This window comes from Mesoplodon bidens (assembly GCF_964165515.1).
Source record: "Mesoplodon bidens genome assembly, chromosome: 8".
In the NCBI taxonomy this organism is placed as follows: domain Eukaryota; kingdom Metazoa; phylum Chordata; class Mammalia; order Artiodactyla; family Ziphiidae; genus Mesoplodon; species Mesoplodon bidens.
In genome coordinates, this window is record NC_138165.1 from 53,853,461 (window position 1) to 53,869,987 (window position 16,527).

Here is a 16,527-nt window from a genome sequence, read left to right on the forward strand (position 1 = left end):
AGGCCCTTGGTGGTGGTTTATATACAGTGGCTGAAGATGTATATTTTGTCAAGAGTGCTAGTTAAAGAAATATAATCACCGTTGGAAAGTAATCAAGCCAAATCTGTTAGTAGTTATAGCAAGTGTGAATGGGTGACCTTTGTATTAAATGGAGGGTCCTACCTGACTTCCTGTGTTATCTGCGTTTCTATTAAAAAAGGAGGGAGAAAATAAAATTCTAATTCTAATTCATATTCACTCAGAAATCTTGGGAAGCTTTTCTAATTGAGGTCTTAAAGAAAGAATATTTGTTAAGACATTTCTTAGAGCTTTCTGTCCCTTCTCTTAAAAATCCTGCTAAAAACAAATTATTTCTTTACCATCCCATATATGCTATCTAAATAAAAATAGAAAATTCAGGAACAAAATATGTTAACTTTCCTTTCAAAAATGAAGTCCTAAGCAAGGATCTCACTCTTCCTATAGAAAACGATCACCAGTGTCCCTTCCTGTATAGAAATAAAAGAAAGCTCTTGTTTCATCATTTTCACAATCAAGACAATGAAAAATGAAAAAAAAAAAATTCTAATAAGGAACTTTAATATGTTTGACCAAAGTATAAATGTTTCCGTAGATTCCATTTAATTAAATAATTATTGATTCAACAAGGTTTTATTGAGTGACAGTTATGTGCATAGCATTGTGATTGTTTTGGAAACAGATAAAGGATATGATCCTTCTCCTTAAGAAATGTACACATACACACATACACACACGCACACTAACACACTACGATCCTGTAAAATAGGTGCTAGAAACAATGGTGACTAAATGCAAGCTTTTTAATAAGTAGGTTAGAAAAGTCTTCAGAGAAGAAGAACCACTTTGAGAAGAGCTTGAAAGATGAGGAGGAATATTCCCTGGAGTCTACAATGGGAAGAGCATCTGTGAAACCACAGAAGTAGGAATCAGCTTGAGGACATTGAACTTTACTGCATTGTGTATGGAGGTGATATAGGGTTTAAAGGGAAGACCTAAGTGAGATGCTATAGGGGAGGTAGAGGCTTGGCTCCAGCCTGCCTGTGGGTCATGCTGAGGATTTGCACTTTCTTCTGTAAGCAGTGGAGAGCGATTGATAAGCATTAATCAAGTTCTTCTTTATTTAGACCTGTGTCTTAGTCCCAGATTCCAATTGTGGATAAACTATTGTGATATTTTCAGATCTGAACATTAAGATAACTCTTTTTAGTAGTTAGTATTAGTTTTAACTGAAGTAAAGTAATGAATTAAACTGAGAAATCTGAATTGTAAAGTTTGATATTTGTTCTAATAAAAAGTTTTCAAAAGATATAATGCACTTTCTAGTAGCAGTGGACTCTTAATTTGTATAAGCCTCTCTCACTTCTGGAAATAATGCCAAGAGGAAGGAAAACATCTATGACATAGTTTATTTTTTCAGTCTAAGACCCACTTATTTACGTATTGAAAAGTCTCCAAAATCAGGATGTGTCTTCCAATCAATATGTTTACAACTTTAATCTCAGATTTTTTTCCCCTTTTTTCAACACTATATAAGATAAGAATGCATCCTTTCAGATTTAGCGGAATTGCTGTATCTGGCGAGCAGCCTTGATGTATTTAGCCTCTATAGTTAGGAGCAAAGTTTTCACTCAAGTGTAGTCTCTAAAATTTGGTTGGAGAGTGTAGAGTCCACTGTTAACTCTACAGGTCTGATTTCTTATACACAGAATAATTGTGTATTATTCACATGTGCTGGCTAAAAATTCAGAAAGACTCTTACATTTTTATATTAGATAAATTTAAGAGAAAAACATAAAATTGAGTCAAAACATAATTCTTAAAATTGAATGTGGGGGGCTTCCCTGGTGGTGTAGTGGTTAAGAATCCACCTGCCAATGCAGGGGACATGGGTTCAAACCCTGGTCTGGGAAGATCCCACATGCCGCAGAGTAACTAAGCCCATGCGCCACCACTACTGAGCCTGTGCTCTAGAGCCTGTGAGCCACAACTGCTGAGCCCGCGTGCCACAACTACTGATGCCCGCACGCCTAGAGCCCATGCTCTACAAAGTGAGAAGCCACTGCAACGAGAAGCCTGCACACTGCAATGAAAGAGTAGCCCCCGCTCGCCGCAACTAGAGAAAGCCTGTGCACGGCAATGAAGACCCAACACAGCCATAAATAAATAAATAAATAAATAAATAAATAAATAAATAAATAAATAAATAAATAAATAAATTTATTTATTTAAAAAAATTGATTGTGGAAATAAGACTACATGAGGGGGAAATGTATAAGTAAATATGATATTTTAACCCAATATACAGAATTTTTGGGTTTATTTCGGTAAGTTTCTATAATATATAATGAATCTAAAATGTTCAAAGCACTGTTACCTGCTGGGTGCAAGAAATATAATAAATCATTGCAAAATTGCAAGTTATTAATATCTTTTAGTTGAAAAATTTCACTGCATATTCATACCTCATGAATTGATAATGATTCATCAGCTTGCAAATGTCTCACTTTTTGTGTAAAGTCTATTTGTCAGAAGGGTTAGAAAATAAGAAGCAATATAAAAAAATAGTTTAAATATTTCAGTAGAATTAAAATAAGCCCAAAGCTAACATTTATGTTTACGTGCACAAAAATCATTGTTGTTTGAGGGTTTTTACAACTTTTTTCTTCTGTTGAAAACACATATTGGCTGACATATCAAGATATATATTTTATAAAATATCTGATTATTCTATTTGATGTCCTGAAAGCTTTAAAGTTTGCCTTTTTTCTTTAACTTACATCTCTTTTAAAGAAAATAACTGTGATCCTCCTATCTCTGTAGGGAAAGTGTCAATGAAGTGCAAATCTGAACTTCTGAAAATGTTTTTTTACCCGTAAAGCATTTTGTCATAAGTGATTCCCTCCACAGAGTTCATAAAAGGGGACAGAAACCACAGAAGGGATTACAGATTAGTAAAATATTATTTGTTATCTGTATATGTGTTCAACATTGAATCATTCTATACCTAGACTATCAATGTTGTTTTACTCCATAACAAATCAATGACGAGGCAATGACTCTCTTCAGAGAAGAAGCCTTGAGACCTAAGAATCAAATAATTTTGGACCTAAGAGACTCCCTCACCATAAGACTTCTCTCCTACTAATATACAGGGAAAACATCTTTTAAATTGGTTTAAGTAGAAATACAAGATAATCAGTATACACCATGGAGCCAGGAATGTAATAGGTGCTCAGTAATTATTTGTATAATTAGATAATTTATTAACTCACTTGTGTTTGAAATTATCTCTAGCATATTATAGCTTATCATAATAATCACAAGAAAAAGAACCATAGTAATGAGTGTTTTCACTACAAGTTTTTTTTAAAGCAAATAAAATATAATTAACCATAACGTAGCATCAGTTTTATACTTTAATTTACCTGACCACTGTCTACAACTCTTCTGGATTTTTAAATGCATGATACAATGTAGATTATAGTATGTTAAGGGGAGAGAGAGAGAGAGAGAGAGAGAGAGAGAGAGAGAGAGAGAATTATTTTAAGATTAAAAGGATAGAGTAAATATGGCAGAAACACTGTTGGTTTCCTATCCATTATCTGTTCCCTCTGTTTCTTCCTTTTTATTGGAACATTAGTTCTAGCTTTATAATACTTGGCTATATTAAATATCTAATTCAGGTATGTATGTGTTGACTGTGTGTTTCAGATTAGGGATGATGATTGGGCTAAACCCGTTATTTTCAAACTTTAGCATGCATTGGATTCACCAGGGGGACTTGCTAAGATACAGATTTCTGGGTCCTACCCTCAGTGTTTCCTAATTCAGTTCATCAAAAGTGGGGCCTGAGAACTTCCATTTTTAACTAGCTCCCAAAAAGGTGCTGAAGAGAATACAATTTAAGAACCACTAGTCTAAGCCAATAATAGTAATTCCTAGTGCTACACAGATAGACAGTAGAAACCTGAATATTCACACATACTGTTTGATGAACATTTTCCATTCTAATTAGTAATGTCCTGTTCTAATTGGTACGTGACCAAGCTACACTGGTTGTTAAATATTTAAATATCTCTCCCAAATAATTCATTTGTTTCTATTGGCTTAGAAAAGTACATGGGATCCAATTCTGTCTAATAGTAATGAGAAGAGGTCATGGGAAGAAAGACACATTTCTGGATCTCGGTAGTGTCTTCCACCTTTGTGTGATACCTGGAAATAGTGGCTACCTTTGGATCAAGAGGGGAGTTAGCTTAAGAAGATAAGCTAATTACTGCAAAAGCCTAGGCAGAGACATGGAAGGAACCTGGGACTTGCTGATATTGTTGAGAGATCTATTGGGGGAACCACCCAACCTTCATATTTTTTGTTACATGAGATCATGTGTTCTTACTTTTTTAAGCTCCTTTTCATAGAGTTAGTCTTTTCCTTGTAGCCAAAATCATCCTGATACAATGGATTATCCAAATATATGTTAAAAAGTACTATATCTCTTGACCAGAGAGCAAAATGTGAAAGAAGAAAACAGGAAGATAATTATTAATAAGATTAAAAGTCATTAGCTTCAAATAATTGTACACATATTCAATAGGAAAAAAATTCCACTTAATCATTTAATGATTGCAAATACTATGTGATTTATTTTACTTTGTTTGTATTTTCAAAAAAAATTCTAACAAAGAATAATAGATGTGATCATTGTCTTTTTGAAAGACTAGGTGAACTTGTAAAATAGTAGTTTTTTATTTAAATCAGTCTTTAATTTGTCAAAAATATCCCCTACTGCTAATTATTTTGGGGTAAGATGAATTTAGGGAGATAAATATTACCTCTTGGAAATCAATAATTGTTTGATATTTCATAATTTGAACAAAAATCAGTTACTTCTATTGCTAACATTTAAAAATATTACTTATAGATTCCTCTATATTAGAAACTTGCCTCTTTTTTTCCCCATTACCACTCATGTATAGTTTTAATATTTCTGGGCAGGAGGTATCAGGTTTTACACTGACTACTGTCTGTCATTGAAAAATGATCCTGGCAAAATTAAAGAATAGATGCAGGGCTGACCTGGAAACAATGGGACTTTTAAGGTACAAGAAAGCTAGTAAGCCCAATTGATTGACATACAGTACCAAAACCGCCATATTTCATCCTGAGTAGAAATAGTGCCTCCACTCTTGCCCTCCTGAGTTCACAACCAATTGAAATGTAGATATGGATCAAACATTTGGAGATCAAGCTTATATTTATAGTTACTGCTAATAAAGTTGATTGAAGAACATGGTTTTGAATCAACAGGGAAAGTGGGCTAACTCTCCTAAATTCAGCAGATTCACTTACCCAGTTATTGACCCAGCTGGACAACCATATCCTGCCCCAAAGGAACAGGCAAAATGCAACCTCTTCACAGGAAGGCAAATGTGGAAAGAGATCAGGATACAAAGGAAGTTTCTTCTGCCACAGTCATTCGTCAGATAGGCCATTCCTCCCAGGTGGGGAATGAGTGAGAACATGGTGCAGCTGGAAATATTTCTTCCATTACTTTTTTCCAGTTGGGCAGTGGAGTAAAATTTTGCTGTCCTCTGTATGTGCAGGAGGAATAATGAATGTTACCTGCTCTGTACCCCTATCTAATACTTTGTAGTTTCCTGTCTCTTATTAGAGACAATTAAATTTTTAGTCAATCAAAAACATGACTGGTCCCATAGCAAGAGAAATCAGCAGTTCAGCAGGTTTCTCCATGATATCTAGTACTGCTCTTTTTGGGGGCGTATTTTTCTGGGGACACTAGTGTTCAGTTTACCTTTTATCACAAGAAAGTTCTAAAATAGGTCATAAAATGGCATTAATATAATTAACTCCATGTCGCAAACTGTATTCTTTATTCTAATCCACATCTCAGATTGTTCCCAGCTACCTTGCACATAAGAACTTATCAGAGGTTTTGCAACACAGATGCACAGACTAGGTGCAGTTTCTTCAGTACTTTCAAAATTTGAATTAATCTAACCCAAATTTCACAGACGTTCTTTAATTTTTTAGTAATTGCATAAGCTAGATTCACAGTACAAACACCTGTCATAAATTTTAGAAATGCAAGTCACTCTCCAGTTGCTAGAGTCTTGTCCTAGGCAAAAACAATTCTTCTAGGCCTTTGTTAAAAATTTCTTGCATCTTCTCGATCTTTGCCTCCATTCTTTTTCCTAGGTCCTGGATCATCTTCACTATCATTATTCTGAATTCTTTTTCTAGAAGGTTGCCTATCTCCCCTTCATTTAATTGTCTTTCTGGGGTTTTATCTTGTTCCTTCATGTGGTACATAGCCCTCTGCCTTTTCATCTTTTCTGTGTTCCTGTGAATGTGGTTTTTGTTCCATAGGCTGCAGGATTGTAGTTCTTCTTGCTTCTGCTGTCTGCCCTCTGGTGGATGAGGCTATCTAAGAGGCTTGTGTAAGTTTCCTGATGGGAGGGACTGGTGGTGGGTAGAGCTGACTGTCGCCTACCATAAACTTTGATGTTTATTTGTTATTTTGGTCGCCAATTGCCAGTCTGTGTATTTCTCAAGGTCGTAGACAAAGACCAAGTTGCTATGGTTTTAGAACACTAATACACTCTTTTTTTTTCTGTTCTGAATTTAGAACTATTTAAGTAGCAATTTCTAGGAGGCAAATAGAATTCAGCATGTCAGCTTTAATACTGATAAAGCTGATTGCAGAGCATATCTTTATATCTACAGTAAAAAGAACTTGCTAACACCATGTATTTCTCTGCAGTCTAAATCCTAGAACTTCCAACCGAAAGCACTAGCCAAGAATTGTCTCGTACCTGGAATGGAAGACAGAAAAAGAGTGGATGTTATAACTTATATAGGGAATCTAAAAAATAAAACAAATGAATGAATATAACAAAGCAAATACAGAGTCACAGGTATAGAAGATAAACTAGTGGTTACCAAAAGGGAGAGGAAAGCAGAGAGGGGCAAGATAAGGGTAGTGTACTAAGAGGTACAAACTACTAAGTATAAAAGGAGCAAGCTACATTTATTGTATGTATTGTACAGCACAGGGAATATAGCCAATATTTTATAATAACTATAAATAGAGTATAACCTTTAAAAATTTTGAATCACTTTGTTGTATACCTAAAACTAATATAATACTGTAAATCAAATATACCTTAATGAAAAATAAAGATGGGCATTACCTAATACTGGCAAGGATACAGATCTGGCATTCTCACACTTTGATGGGGGCCATGTAAAATTGTACAACTACTTTGGAATAACTAGGTGATTTGTTATAAATTTAATACACTGTTAATATACAAAGAAGTCATTCCATTCCCCGTTATTTACCTAAGGGAAAGGGTAACCTATACCCAAAAAAAGACTCAAAGAAAGTTCTTAGCAGCAGGAACTGGAATAGCTCACTGCTCATCAACTCATGAATGGTAAACAATCTAGTGTATGATTACAGTAAAAGGAACAGAATATAGATACACACTGTCTCCTGAAACTCATTACTACCATGCTGAGCAAAAGAAGGAAGACCCAAAAATATCCATATGGCATGTGGCTCCACTGGTGTGGGTTTCTAAAACCTGAAAATCGAAACTGTTGCAACAGGCAGCAGATTGGTTGTCATCTGTAGATGTGCAAGGGATGATTGATTGCAAAGAGGCACGGGGGAACCTTCTGGAAGTGTTCTACATCCTGGGAAAGGTGGTGGATGCCCAAATATGTACATGTATGCTTTCATTGAATTATATACTAAACTGGTAGATTTTATTGTATGTAAATTATACCTCTATAAAGCTGATTTTTTGTTTAAAAAAAGTAGAAGCCAACTAGTAAAGTTATAAAATTTTACTTTTTGCCAAAGTAAACATATTTTAGATAACATATATTGCTTTGATTGGTATTTTGATAAAATATATACCAGTTAGGGTTTTCTACTCCTTCCTTTTACCTCCTTCCCTCCCTTCCTTCCCATTTTCCCCTTGTTCCTTCATATCTTTTAACATTTCTTTCACCTGTAATTTAAAATTGTGTATGTCAAAGTTTATCCCTGGTTGCAACACCTTTCTATTTAGACAGATCCTCATTAATTGATCTGCCTGTATTGTTCAATAGCCTCACTTATATTGCTGAAAACATAGTCTCTACATTAAAATCTTAATAGTCATCATAGTTGTATCAATTACAGTATTATCTTTAAGCAGATTGGGCTATTTGAAGGTTACGATGCATACATACATATATTCTCCAGGTTTTATAATAGTACACTATTTAGTTGAAAACAGTTTTTCTACCACTTCAAAGATTTCTTGAACTTTTGCCATCATTATTATGTGGTTGTGGTTGTCCCTACAATGACCTTTTAGATATCATTGCTTTGAGAACATGCTGTTTCACTGCAACAGCGTTTTTGAAAACGAGACCTTAAAAGTCAATACTGTTCTGCCTGTGACCTCCTTTCCACATAGTAATGTGACACATGGGAAACATACATTGAGAAATGAGGATCTCTGTTGAACATTAGAATAAAAAGAACTCAGTCCATCTTAGGGATCTTCAAATTGAGAGACAATTTTACACTTTAACATGATTGAGCATAGAAACATTTTAGACCTGGAGTGCAGTAAGCAATATTACAAATGGGTTAGGAAGGAGGAAAAAAAGACTTATGAACACATTTATAAATTAAATTGAGAATGGTAATATCACAGCCTTGAGACATTTTGGCTAAGCAATGCTATCTAATTCAAAATATGAAAGGAAAAAATAATTTACCCTCTTCTTCTCAGTCTATTAATACCCCAGGGGCAGCTTGCTTTGTAAAGCAGATCAAATCACTTTTACAAACAGATGTAGCTTGGTCAAAGTCAACATAAATGATTTGGATTAATGCTCACCATAGGTAAAATAACAAGCAAATGTGTTCTTTGCTTTTTTAGTTTTTCATAATGTTAGCTTATTTTAATCTTATCTGTATAAGTAAATATAATCAATTTATCTTGCCAAGTGGATACTATTTATGTTGATTATTGTAAGTCCAGGCTTGTTATGAGTTTCACATTAAATAATGTATATGAAAAGGGTTTTGGAAAATAGAAAGCATTATACAAATGAAAGTGATTATTATGATTGTAATCATCTTAAATAGTGAGAGTAACTGCTGTGAACATCTTAAAATATGCTTCCAACTAGGATAATCAGTCGTCTGTCAGTTGCATGTATTTTATGAGTACACATAGAGCATTCTATATTATACCAACTGGTGAGTTAGAAAGGAAGGAAAATATATGATCTGTGTCTTTTGGAAAACTTCACAATTTAAAGGGGGCACATGATAATCTTAAGTGAGTGAATGAAAGATAACATATGCACATCATATACCAAATATATAAATTATGACAAGATTAATACAGAGTATCTACTCCTGAGGAACAGTAAGGCAAACAAATACAACCAAATAACTAGTAAAATAGGCTGTGGGGAGTAATATATACTTGTACAAAGTACATGTGGCACATAGGTTGGACAGCTTAGCACAGTGGTAGCAATTTAGCAGACCATAATCCCAAATTTGATTGAAAAATGTGTTTTATTTAACCAATGCAGTGTTACACTTTTCTTCCTTCCCTCCGTCCCTCCTTCCTTTGCTTCCTTCCTTTCTTCTGACAGAAGATGCATAAGCCCTTTATACCAAAAATTGTAAATCTGTATTATGGGTTACAAATAAAGCCTTCAGTAAATAAAATGTACACTGTTAGCTCTAAGATTTAATTTTACCATACTTCAAAGCTGAGAAATTAACCTGTTAGTGTTTCATAGATTCTGGCAGAAGACACAAGACTCCTGAGCTAGAAAAAAGAAACATTAGTACTCACCACTAAGGAAGCAGCATTCATATTGCCATATTTGCTTTAGTCCTCTTGTCTGCGATCCCCCAAGACAACAGGGTTATTTGATGGGACCATGTTGATGCTTGCACATGCAGTGGGCTGGATTATAGGTGAGTTTGGGGAATCCACTGCTTTCATAGCAAGTAGTAAGCAAGCCTCTTTTTGTTTGTTTTTGTTTTTCAGTTGAGGGGAAGCATTATCTCATTTCTCAAACTTACCAGCTACATAAACAACTCTGAGATGTGTCCTGTTCCAGTCCACTAGAGAGCAGTCACACTCAGCAAGATTTTTAGGAGGAACACAAAATGCAGAAGAAGAACTGTCTCTCCCAACAGGTACTGTGTTCCATAATTAGTATGTATAAATATGATTTTATATATATAAATGTACACAGAAATCATAGAAATATATTCATTATCTCCAAATGAATTTATGAGTTTACTGCAAGTCTGATCAAAATCTCAACAAGGATATGAGGATATGAAAAAATATACATGGCTGGAGGGAATGTGTATTGACAAAATTGTTATGGATTTTTATTGAGTTATATCTAGTAAAATTGATGACAGTCATGTTGTATGATTCAGAATTTCTTTTAAAAATGTGTCTACCTTAGTGGAACTCTTACTATATGTACATAAGGATGCTCATGGCATGATGCTTTTGCAGTATTGTTTATCTTGGAAAAAATTCTAAATGCTTATCAATATGAGAATGGATAAATAAATTAACTAGCAATTAAAATAAATTAGTTAGATGCAGTGGAATAATACTCAAAACCTACTGTGCAGTAAAATAAGTTAAGAAGAATAGATGCCATGTATGCAAATTTTAAATATTGAACAATATTATTTATTATTTATGAATACAAAATAGTAGACATTTGATACCATATGCAGCAAAAATATACTACAATTTGAGGATACTTACTACCTTTAGATAAAGAGGAAAATGGGTGCATACAATAGAGTGGAAAGCTTTAACTGTTTATGAAATGTTTTATTTCTTTAAAATAAGATTTGAAGCAACTACAGCAAAATGTTAACAGTTGTTAAATCTGGATGGTGGGAATATGGGTATCTATCACAATATTGTTTCTGACTATATGCTTAAAACATTTCAATATTAAAATTTTTTTAAAATGCAAAATATTAGTACTTTGCCTGCCTGCCTGCCTCTCTGAGTAAATGAATGCATATAGAAATATTGAGAATTTTATTCAGCAACTACACTTACAAGATAATAGAATGATCAGTTTTGAGCATGAGCCATGTTCTCATGTTCATTTAAAATTTAATTATAATCACTGAAAAATAGAATATTATACAACAGTTTAAAGACAATATTTTCCTAGAAGCAAAGGAATGAGGATAAGCAAGACAAGCTCTGCTTGGAAGGTTATTTGAAGTAGGGATTAAGTATTTTGACCCCAAACAATGACAGTCTTAATATTGAAAGCTTTGCAATGAGAAGCAAAATAATTTCTAGGAGATGTTCAAACTGTGATTTTATATTTTAACATCAGCCTGTATTGGTGGCATGTATGCTTTTACAGTTTCTGATCAGTCAATTGTTTATAAATTTACCTAATCCTTTGGAGGCCCTTGTACATTTAAAGGTTTCAACATTGTTTTCTCTGTTTATTTAATGCTATATATTCACATCTGTTTCATTTCATTTTATGAAGTTATTTTATGTTTTGAAAAGTATTAAGCACATATTACATAATAAACTTCAACCTCCAAAATAAACAAAGAAACAACAACAGCCATATTCCATAACACTAAAACCAACCATTATTAACATTTAGCTTCTTTTAGTACTTCTATATGCATACCTTTATTTTTATTTAATTTAATTTTTTTTAATTTTTATTTTTTTGCGGTACGTGGGCATCTCTCTGTTTTGGCCTCTCCCGTTGTGGAGCACAGGCTCCGGACGCGCAGGCTCAGCGGCCATGGCTCACGGGCCCAGCCGCTCCGCAGCATGTGGGATCTTCCCGGACCGGGGCACGAACCCGCGTCCCCTGCATCGGCAGGCGGACTCTCAACCACTGCGCCACCAGGGAAGCCCATACCTTTATTTTTAACATAATTGCAACCATAACATATATAAATCACTTTTCACAGCTTCTGACATTTTGAGATTTATTCCTAGAAGATAGAATTTAGCACTTAAACTTAGTTTTAAGAGTTTTGTTTTGTTTTGTTTTTTGGTGGGGGGGAATTTGGATCACAGTGGTAAAAACTACAGAAAAGTTTGATTTAGAAAATGGCCTGATTATTTATATATGCTTAAAGATTCAGGAAATTTTCTTGTGTGTACTAAGGAGGTACTGCAGCTGGGTGTTCTTTCTGATTTTAAGGCTGGTGATGAAGGCAGGTTGGACCTAGGCAAAGCAGGGGAAGGCTTTTGTAGGTGTTCATCTCTTCCCTTTCAGTCCTCTTGGAAGAGGTGCTTAGGAATAAGAGTGGTTAAAAAAATGGAAGAAAATGTCACAGAAATTGACTTTTAAGCTTAATTTCAGATTTAACTTGGAGGAAAATTTTGTATACCCTGAGAGACCAGAACATTTTTTCCTTGCCAAATACTGTGTAAGTGGTGAAAGTGTCTATTTTGCACAAGCTGCCAAAAAGAGAGTGAAGTTTTGTACTCTGCATGAGTAATTATAGAACACTATGACAAGGACATCTATATTCTAATGATTCCCAGTCTTGATTTGATCTATAGTATCTCTAAGTCTGATAAGTTTGTAGTTTTATTTTCTACATACGTTTGCTTTAAGAAAATTAAAAATTTTGTGGAACAAAGTCGAGTGAATCAGTCAATGCAATAATAAGCCTCAGTATATTGATAAAAACAACTTAACACTCAATTCCCCACTATGCTAAATCTCTGTGAGTTGTTTAAAGGTGCTCTGACAGTGAGTGACTCGTTGAGTTGCAGAAAATTTGAGGAAAAATACATATTTAATTTATATGGGCTAGGATTGCATGGTACGTGAATCAGTCCACATGCATCTGTTCTTTCTCCTCTAAGCAAAAAAAAAACTTTGTTCATCATCTCACTTGCTTAAAAAATATAACTTTGGGGACATCCCTGGTGGCGCAGTGGTTAAGAATCCACCTGCCAATGCAGGGGACATGGGTTCGAGCCCTGGTCTGGGAAGATCCCACATGAAGCGGAGCAACTAAGCCCGTGTGCCACAACCACTAAGCCTGCACTCTAGAGCCCACGAACCACAACTACTGAGCCCATGTGCCACAACTACTGAAGCCCGCATGCCTAGAGCCCACGCTCTGCAACAAGAGAAGCCACAGCAGTGAGAAGCCCGCACACTGCAACGAAGAGTAGCCCCCGCTTGCCGCAACTAGAGAAAGCCCATGCACAGCAACGAAGACTCAACACAGCCATAAATAAATAAATTAATTAAATATATATGTAATTTTATTTTTGCTAAATGATACCTAATCGAGAAAAAAAGAAGGCTGATATACATATTAGCAAAACACTACCCCAAACATAAAACAATCAAAAATATTCAATTGGAATTTTCCATTCCTCACTTATTAAGGTTAATGAAGTTTTACTTTAACATACATTAATGTAGTTTGTATGTGTGTGTGTGTGATGTTTTGACATAGTATTCTGTTGATGGTCTATACCTGCACTGTTATTAAATGCAGTATCCACTAGACACATGTGGCTACTGAACATTTGAAATGTCATTAGTCCAAATTGAGATGAATGTAAAATACATGTTAGACTTTAGATGAATTCATATGTAAAAAAATCTCATCAATATTTTATATTGATTACATGTTAAATGATAATATTTTGGCTATATTTGGTTAAATACATTTAATTTGATCGTTTCTTTTAACTTTTAAAAAGTGGCTTCTAAAAAATTTAAATTATATGGCTTTAAACTTTAAATGCACATTTATGGAAAACACTATATTTCTGTTGTTCTGGAACACAAGTAACAATTACAAGAATACTCAAAACACACTACAGTATTTTCTTATTTTTTTGAATACAGGACTCTAAAAATATTTAGATATATGTGGAAAATGAAAGATCACTTTAATTCTGAATTAATTTTGTAACATTCCTGCCAGGACATATACAACATATAAGTGTTAAACTTATCAATAGTAACTAAGAGATGCTGCAACCAATTCCAGGAACTTGCTTTTATACACTTTGTGATTTTTATTTCAATTTACCCTCAGAGTTTATGGTATATTCTTTTCCATGTCCATGTTGACAGGTTCTACCTGTGTTTGAGGAAGATGATTTGTATTTTAAATTATAAATATGGATGCCAAATTTTCATTTGATGGCTGATAATGTTTCATTTATAGGAGATATCATAATATATGAGCCAAACCAGTCTTTTAAATAAATTCCAGAAATATACAGATTCTCCCAGTCCAGGTACAGAGGTGCTGGATCCAGGCAGAACTCCCTCTGCACAACAGCCCTCCTAAAACCCCTCCTAAAATCTCAAAGCACAGAGGAGCAGGGAGAATTCACTTTCTGCTAGCAAGAGGACAAAAGCAGGTAGTGCCAGGACAGCCATGCCTAGTTAGTTTTCCCCAATTTAACTACTGGTTAATCTACTTTCTCTTTTCAAAACAGTGAATACAGGAACAGAGTCAGTGAAGAAGTATATTCCTTCTATCAACCCATAAAATGGGAAAAATATTTTTCCTTAGTATTAATTACTATCATTTAATATATCTTTACATATCTCATAATATTACTGACAACTATGTATTTATACAATCCTTACAACTCTTTTATTTCTGTAGTTATTTTTATTGTTTATTTTTTTGCGGTACATGGGCCTCTCACTGTTGTGGCCTCTCCCGTTGCGGAGTACAGGCTCCGGACGCGCAGGCCCAGCAGCCATGGCTTATGGGCCCAGCCGCTCTGCAGCATGTGGGATCTTCCCGGACGGGGGCACGAACCCGTGTCCCCTGCATCGGCAGGCAGACTCTCAACCACTGTGCCACCAGGGAAGCCCTCTGTAGTTATTTTATTTCCATCTAGAAGATAAAAGAATAGTCTCTGAGAGTTCAAACAACTTGCCCAGCATTATGTAGCCAGAAAGTGGAAGATGCTTTTACTACACTGCTGTTCTGTCTATTGCATCTCCATTGAAATTAAACAGGATCTCTCAAGAATTCTACAAATGTTGAGTACAAGTACATCCTGAAATGTATCAGGATGGTGATTGCAATTACTAAAAACAAAATGAAGAAAAACAGACCTTTTTTCTCCCTGTGGTTCTGAGTTTATAGTTGTAAAGATAAGTTCAAAAATTTTTGAACATTTGTTGTATTTCTAAGAGTTGATGCAAAATTTACCAGAACAATTACTTTGAAAAATGATACTACTCATTTTAATGCTGAAATACAATGTCTTTCTTAAAAAATTAAAATCTTACATTTTCTATAATTTCTTATAGTCGAACTTAATATTTTTATTATTTTCACTAACTAGTTCTACATATGGGTCATTGTCATGACTATGATTTCAAACATGGAATTGAATACTTATATAGCAAAGAAAAATGATTTATAATAAATTATATTTTATTTAAGAATGACAACATATACAATTCGAAGTTAAAGGAATCTCCAGCCTTCTCTCCTGATCTGTTGAATTTTTGGAATGTTCTTTGAAAGTTATCTTGTAATCTCTGAAATTTAATCCAAAATTTTCCACTCTTTTCCCCAAAAGTCTAATTGAAGAAGCTATATTTAAAATATATAGCATTTTTGTTTGTTTTGATTGTTTTCTGTTTGTTAGGCCGTTTTACTTTCTATGTTGCAGAACTATGTGATTTCAACAGCCTTATTATTTTAATTTATGTGTCCTTATAAGTTAAAAAATATTGCATATTGTTTACACGGTCTGTTGGAACTTATGATGTAGTTCTAAGACACATCCTTTATTTCAATGGAATTTTTGCTTGATTAAGTACTATAGAACCATTCCTATTAATATCACTCTACAATTAGGCCATAGAATAGTAGGATTTTTCTTTTTTTTACATGAGTATAAGGACTTACATTTCCAACACCTTTGTTATATCAAAGAACCTATTTGACACTTGTTTCTTTTCATTTCTTACTATTATTGATGTATAATTTAATGATGGAAGATTCCTAATGCATTTGTTGATAAATAGGAGACCAGCTTTGCTCTCTATAGGATTACTGTGTTTTATCTTTTCTTCATTAAATTGTCAAGGCTGCTTTCCTCAATCACAAGTACATCCTGTACATTAATGTACAACAATGATTAGTGATATAAAAGTGCACTGGAGAGCATTTCAATTTTTGAACTTCCTGGTTTTAGGTTTTAGTTAATTATACTGCAGTTGATGTGCATGTAGGAATGTCATTGATCTCCATCTCCCAAATGCCTGTCTCATATTAGACAAGGCATTCAGGGTGGTATGTTAACTCTCCAGGCAAAAGCAACACTATTGAGTGAGTTATAATAAAGCTGTTATTATATTTGGCCTTTCTTTATTATGGCAAGCTTCAGAGATTATGGCGGGACCCTATATTCTTGG

At 34.3% G+C, this 16,527-nt stretch overlaps 1 protein-coding gene across 1 annotated transcript in view; it reads left to right on the forward strand.

Annotated features, from left to right (window-relative positions):
- The window catches only part of LRP1B (LDL receptor related protein 1B), a gene marked incomplete at its 3' end in the record, with an annotated part of 2,330,707 nt that overhangs the window by 55,443 nt on the left and 2,258,737 nt on the right, over nt 1–16,527 (forward strand). Inside the window, exon 2 of the mRNA XM_081243013.1 lies at nt 10,119–10,270. The remainder of the gene's footprint in view (nt 1–10,118; nt 10,271–16,527) is intronic.